The sequence below is a fragment of the Micropterus salmoides genome, unplaced genomic scaffold, assembly GCF_014851395.1.
Source record: "Micropterus salmoides isolate LMB-PRFRI ecotype aquatic unplaced genomic scaffold, ASM1485139v1 Ms_hic_scaffold_15, whole genome shotgun sequence".
Taxonomy (NCBI): domain Eukaryota; kingdom Metazoa; phylum Chordata; class Actinopteri; order Centrarchiformes; family Centrarchidae; genus Micropterus; species Micropterus salmoides.
Window position 1 is genome coordinate 678,945 of NW_024040596.1, and position 6,520 is coordinate 685,464.

Below are 6,520 nucleotides of genomic sequence, written 5' to 3' on the forward strand. Positions count from 1 at the left end.
TTCATAAACCTTTGCACACCTTCACACCTTCGCATACCTTCACACATGTTCATAAACCTTTGCACACCTTCACACACCTTCAGACACCTTCACACATGTTCATAAACCTTTGCATACCTTCACACACCTTCAGACACCTTCACACACCTTCGCACACCTTCATAAACCTTTGCACACCTTCACACCTTCGCATACCTTCACACATGTTCATAAACCTTTGCACACCTTCACACACCTTCAGACACCTTCACACATGTTCATAAACCTTCGCATACCTTCACACACCTTCATAAACCTTCGCATACCTTCACACACCTTCAGACACCTTCACACACCTTCACACACCTTCACACATCTTCAGACACCTTCACACACCTTCCTAAACCTTCGCATACCTTCACACACCTTCACACATCTTCAGACACCTTCACACACCTTCCTAAACCTTCGCATACCTTCACACACCTTCATAAACCTTCGCATACCTTCAGACACCTTCAGACACCTTCAGACACCTTCGCATACCTTCATAAACCTTCGCATACCTTCACACACCTTCAGACACCTTCGCATACCTTCACACACCTTCAGACACCTTCAGACACCTTCGCATACCTTCATAAACCTTCGCATACCTTCACACACCTTCAGACACCTTCACACACCTTCATAAACCTTTGCACACCTTCACACATCTTCAGACACCTTCACACACCTTCCTAAACCTTCGCATACCTTCACACACCTTCATAAACCTTCGCATACCTTCACACACCTTCACACACCTTCAGACACCTTCGCATACCTTCATAAACCTTCGCATACCTTCACACACCTTCAGACACCTTCATAAACCTTCGCATACCTTCACACACCTTCATAAACCTTCGCATAACTTCACACACCTTCAGACACCTTCACACACCTTCAGACACCTTCACACACCTTCAGACACCTTCGCATACCTTCATAAACCTTCGCATACCTTCACACACCTTCATAAACCTTCGCATACCTTCATAAACCTTCGCATACCTTCACACACCTTCATAAACCTTCACACACCTTCATAAACCTTCGCATAACTTCACACACCTTCAGACACCTTCACACACCTTCATAAACCTTCGCATACCTTCACACACCTTCAGACACCTTCGCATACCTTCATAAACCTTCGCATACCTTCACACACCTTCATAAACCTTCGCATACCTTCATAAACCTTCGCATACCTTCACACACCTTCATAAACCTTCGCATACCTTCATAAACCTTCGCATACCTTCATAAACCTTCGCATACCTTCACACACCTTCATAAACCTTCGCATACCTTCACACACCTTCAGACACCTTCATAAACCTTCGCATACCTTCACACACCTTCATAAACCTTCGCATAACTTCACACACCTTCAGACACCTTCAGACACCTTCATAAACCTTTGCATACCTTCACACACCTTCATAAACCTTCGCATAACTTCACACACCTTCAGACACCTTCAGACACCTTCATAAACCTTCGCATAACTTCACACACCTTCAGACACCTTCGCATACCTTCATAAACCTTCGCATACCTTCACACACCTTCATAAACCTTCGCATACCTTCACACACCTTCAGACACCTTCAGACACCTTCAGACACCTTCATGTAACACAGATGAAATGATCTAGGTTTAAAAATAGGAAAAGCCTATAAAAATCTGAATGAGTGATTTTATTTTTGAAATGCAACTTGAGAGATTATCTAAGGATTTTAAAGGGTTAAAATTCAGTTACCAGGGCAAAATAGACCGACAGGTTAGTTTGGCCAATCAGCTGACAGCAGGTAGGCCCGCCCACCTGCTCCCGCGTCTCTGGGAGCGAGCGAAAGTTTTTTTCCCCCGCTGCTGTGTGTGGAGAGACAGAAGTGCTGCTGTAGAGGATGAAACCTGTGAAAAACGGAGAAACCTGGAGAAAATACAGCTAAAAACGAACTACACTGAGGCTAACTTCAGCACTACAAACGTGGTAGCTAACTGCTGTGAGAGTTTAGCTGTAAGTTCAGTGTTTAGATGTAGCGCTTGAGAGACTAGCAGCGTCGGTAGCTTTGATGTCCGTAGGATTTCCCGCCACGCGCAGTCTTTGCTGATTCAAGAGCGAGGTAATTCATTTAAAACTGCTTTTGTTCATTCTTTATCACCTTACTGTGAAAGCTAATTTATTTTGCACTGAGAGAAAGTACTGAAAGTCGCATACGGTCTCGAATGTTTCGGTTTTAGAAGACCTTGTGGCTTTACTGGGCGCCGCCATTTTGGGTGTGTGTGTCCAGCCGCTCTGGTGAAATCGGTGAGAATGTTCATTTTCTACTTAAGAATTTCTTACTTTGTACCTTAAATTATTTATGTGCACTTAGTGAATATGAAGCTACAATTTTAGTTGAACAAGCTGGTTTACTGTGTTGTTTAATGTGTAAACTCAGCTTACTTTATTTTGCACTTGCATCAAAACTTTAATTGTTCTAACTTGCAGCTTATCTGGTTGTGTGCAGCCAAGTTATTTATGTTTATATGCTGAATTTTGAGAGAGAGGCACAGAAAGTAAACACCCACAGTATGTATATCATTGTGTATTGTGAATTTCATGTAGTGTATATTATTGCATGAGACTTAAGCAGTGAATATTTCTCTGACCCTGTCTGTTGACAGGTCAGGGTTTTTTTTTGTGTGTGTGTGTGTGTTTCTTCTGGATCTGCGGATGAAAACTGATGGCGAGCCGTCCCTCTTGAATGATTGTGGGAGCCATTCCCTCTTCAGGATCACTGGACCATCCCGCTACTACTGCACTTTGCGGTGTGGTAGGCCCCACTACAACACACAACCCCGTCACTCACCTTCACACTCCTTCCCCCACACACACACATACACCAACCCTATGGAACTCTGAACTCTGACTTACCTTCGACACATCCATTTTTTGTTTGGACTTTGGACTCACTTAAACAAACTCGCCTGTTCACACCTTGGGACTGAGAATTTGGAGCTGAGTAGTAGGAATCATTCCTGCAGTTAAGGGTTACTGTTGTGCTGTGTGAATTCTATTGGATTGTATTATTGAACTGGATCTGAACAAACTTGAATGTGGTGTTATTAACAGAAATTCAGGTTAAAGGGTGCACCCGGGAATTTAATTATAGAACTACTTCAAAGAGTGAAATACTCAACTAATACTAAATTTGGAAAGCAAGCATTTCATGCTGAAGTCATAGCCTGATTGTGATATCAGTAATCGCCTTATTCATTACTTTTATTATTGTACTTTTTCATTTTTGGTACCAACCAATATTTTTATTTTTATACATATCTTCAAATATAAGAAGCCGGCACCATCTTACATCTAATCCTTGGTCTCTGAGTCTCATTTTAAACACCTCACTTTTGCTCCAGCAGCCGAACCAACCGACTTAACCAACCAATCAGATCACGGCCCTACCCATAATCCTTCCTGTGTGCTACATTCACACACCTTCGCACACCTTCAGACACCTTCACACATGTTCATAAACCTTTGCACACCTTCACACATTTTCATAAACCTTTGCACACCTTCGCACATGTTCATAAACCTTTGCACACCTTCACACATGTTCATAAACCTTCACAGACCTTCGCACATGTTCATAAACCTTTGCACACCTTCACACATTTTCATAAACCTTTGCACACCTTCGCACATGTTCATAAACCTTTGCACACCTTCGCACATTTTCATAAACCTTTGCACACCTTCGCACATGTTCATAAACCTTTGCACACCTTCGCACATTTTCATAAACCTTTGCACACCTTCGCACATGTTCATAAACCTTTGCACACCTTCGCACATGTTCATAAACCTTTGCACACCTTCGCACATGTTCATAAACCTTTGCACACCTTCGCACATTTTCATAAACCTTTGCACACCTTCGCACATGTTCATAAACCTTTGCACACCTTCGCACATGTTCATAAACCTTTGCACACCTTCGCACATTTTCATAAACCTTTGCACACCTTCGCACATGTTCATAAACCTTTGCACACCTTCGCACATGTTCATAAACCTTTGCACACCTTCGCACATGTTCATAAACCTTTGCACACCTTCGCACATGTTCATAAACCTTCACAGACCTTCGCACACCTTCATAAACCTTTGGATACCTTTGCACACCTTCACACATTTTCATAAACCTTTGCACACCTTCGCACATGTTCATAAACCTTTGCACACCTTCGCACATGTTCATAAACCTTTGCACACCTTCGCACATGTTCATAAACCTTTGCACACCTTCGCACATGTTCATAAACCTTTGCACACCTTCGCACATTTTCATAAACCTTTGCACACCTTCGCACATGTTCATAAACCTTTGCACACCTTCACACATTTTCATAAACCTTTGCACACCTTCACACCTTCGCATACCTTCACACATGTTCATAAACCTTTGCACACCTTCACACACCTTCAGACACCTTCACACATGTTCATAAACCTTTGCACACCTTCACACACCTTCAGACACCTTCACACATGTTCATAAACCTTTGCACACCTTCACACATCTTCAGACACCTTCACACACCTTCCTAAACCTTCGCATACCTTCACACACCTTCAGACACCTTCACACACCTTCACACACCTTCAGACACCTTCAGACACCTTCACACACCTTCACACACCTTCATAAACCTTTGCACACCTTCACACCTTCGCATACCTTCACACACCTTCATAAACCTTCGCACACCTTCACACCTTCGCATACCTTCACACACCTTCATAAACCTTCGCATACCTTCACACACCTTCAGACACCTTCACACACCTTCAGACACCTTCACACACCTTCGCACACCTTCATAAACCTTTGCACACCTTCACACACCTTCACACACCTTCATAAACCTTCGCATACCTTCACACACCTTCATAAACCTTCGCATACCTTCACACACCTTCAGACACCTTCACACACCTTCGCACACCTTCATAAACCTTCGCACACCTTCATAAACCTTCGCACACCTTCACACACCTTCAGACACCTTCACACACCTTCAGACACCTTCACACACCTTCAGACACCTTCACACACCTTCGCACACCTTCATAAACCTTCGCACACCTTCATAAACATCACGCTGCTTCAGCTGACATTCTAATTCTTTTAATTATTGATTGATGTTTTAAAGTAGATTGTTGAGACTTTCAGAATAAAAGGCTGCGTTGTGTTTAGATGCAGTGATTCAGCAGATTCAGACCAGCGTCTGTAACATTTCTGCCTGTTTTAAATTAATGACAGCCTCTCAGCCATCTGTCCACAGTGAGCGGCTGAGGGGCATCAACAATATGTCCGCCACCAACGGCAAAACTAATGAATGAATCATGTCCTTTGTGCCAGATTAAATATTTCACTGTTGAGATTCAGCACCAATCGAACTGTTCAGATCAGACAGGAAGTTCTGTCCCGTCTGTGTCCCTGTGAGGCGGAGGTTGTTTTGTGCTCTTTACGTACAGGTTTCCTCTCACCCCACCCTGTCTGACAGCAGTATAATATATGATCACATACTGTGGATCATGTTGTTGCAGCTCTTCATTAAAGCTCTGTGTTGTTTCCACTGAGTCAAATATTCAAACCACAGACTCCATTAGGATTTAGTGGTTTGGGGGCCCTCGGGGACCCCAGGGTGGGGCCTCCACTTGTTTTTTCATTTCCTTTTTTCTAATTGAAAATGTTGGTATAAAGCAGTAGTGGAAAAAGTCCTCAGATCACCTCCACCAAGTATATAAGACATTGTACAGTGTGTGAAGTACTGTTAGTAGTCACTATATATAACTGTAGTGAGTTTTAGAGTTCCAGCAGAGGTAGTGACGCATACTTTTTGGTGTCAGTCCACTAACACGTGAGAGATAATGTCATTATTGCATAGTACGTTTGGTGTTTGTGGTCCCTTCTGTAATGTTTAATATCTACCAGGTCATTAATATAATAGTATTCCCTGTATTATTATTAAAATCTTATTCCTTATGTGGGTACTCGGTAAGTATTTGATACTCAGTGTGTACATAATAACCACACTGGGATCTAAAACATTAGCAGCAACATTTCAAAATGTTTGTGTTAAAAACAGAGGACAGTATTTAGTTTGTGTCCCTCCGGCGCTCAAACTGTCTTGTTTCCGCTCATTTAGGCTAAATCTGGCCTTTAACACCTTCATCAGAGCCAAATACGGCGCCCGGTTCATCTGTTGATCCTGTTTGTGTTTGAGTCTCTGCAGGTGAAGCCGTGTCCGCCCTGATGGCCTGCAGTCGAACAGGGCAGCAGGTTGTCGGAGAGCCGCTCAGGACATTGTTTGGCCGTCTGTGTGTTGTTGCGCTGACTGAGCGCGCCCCTCCAGCACGAACGCAGCAGATGTCTGCGTGTACGCCGAGCTGGCAGCCGGCGCAGGTGGCAGATGCCCGAGTCGGGTGCCAAAC

General features: G+C 43.4%; 1 long non-coding RNA gene across 1 annotated transcript; it reads left to right on the forward strand.

The window, feature by feature from the left end:
• The first annotated feature begins 1,663 nt into the window (after positions 1–1,663).
• Positions 1,664–2,898, forward strand: LOC119903717. The gene is made up of 3 exons (XR_005444554.1): positions 1,664–2,153; positions 2,272–2,338; positions 2,698–2,898. It is a non-coding gene; the product is annotated as an uncharacterized LOC119903717 (long non-coding RNA).
• Positions 2,899–6,520: the final 3,622 nt, after the last annotated feature.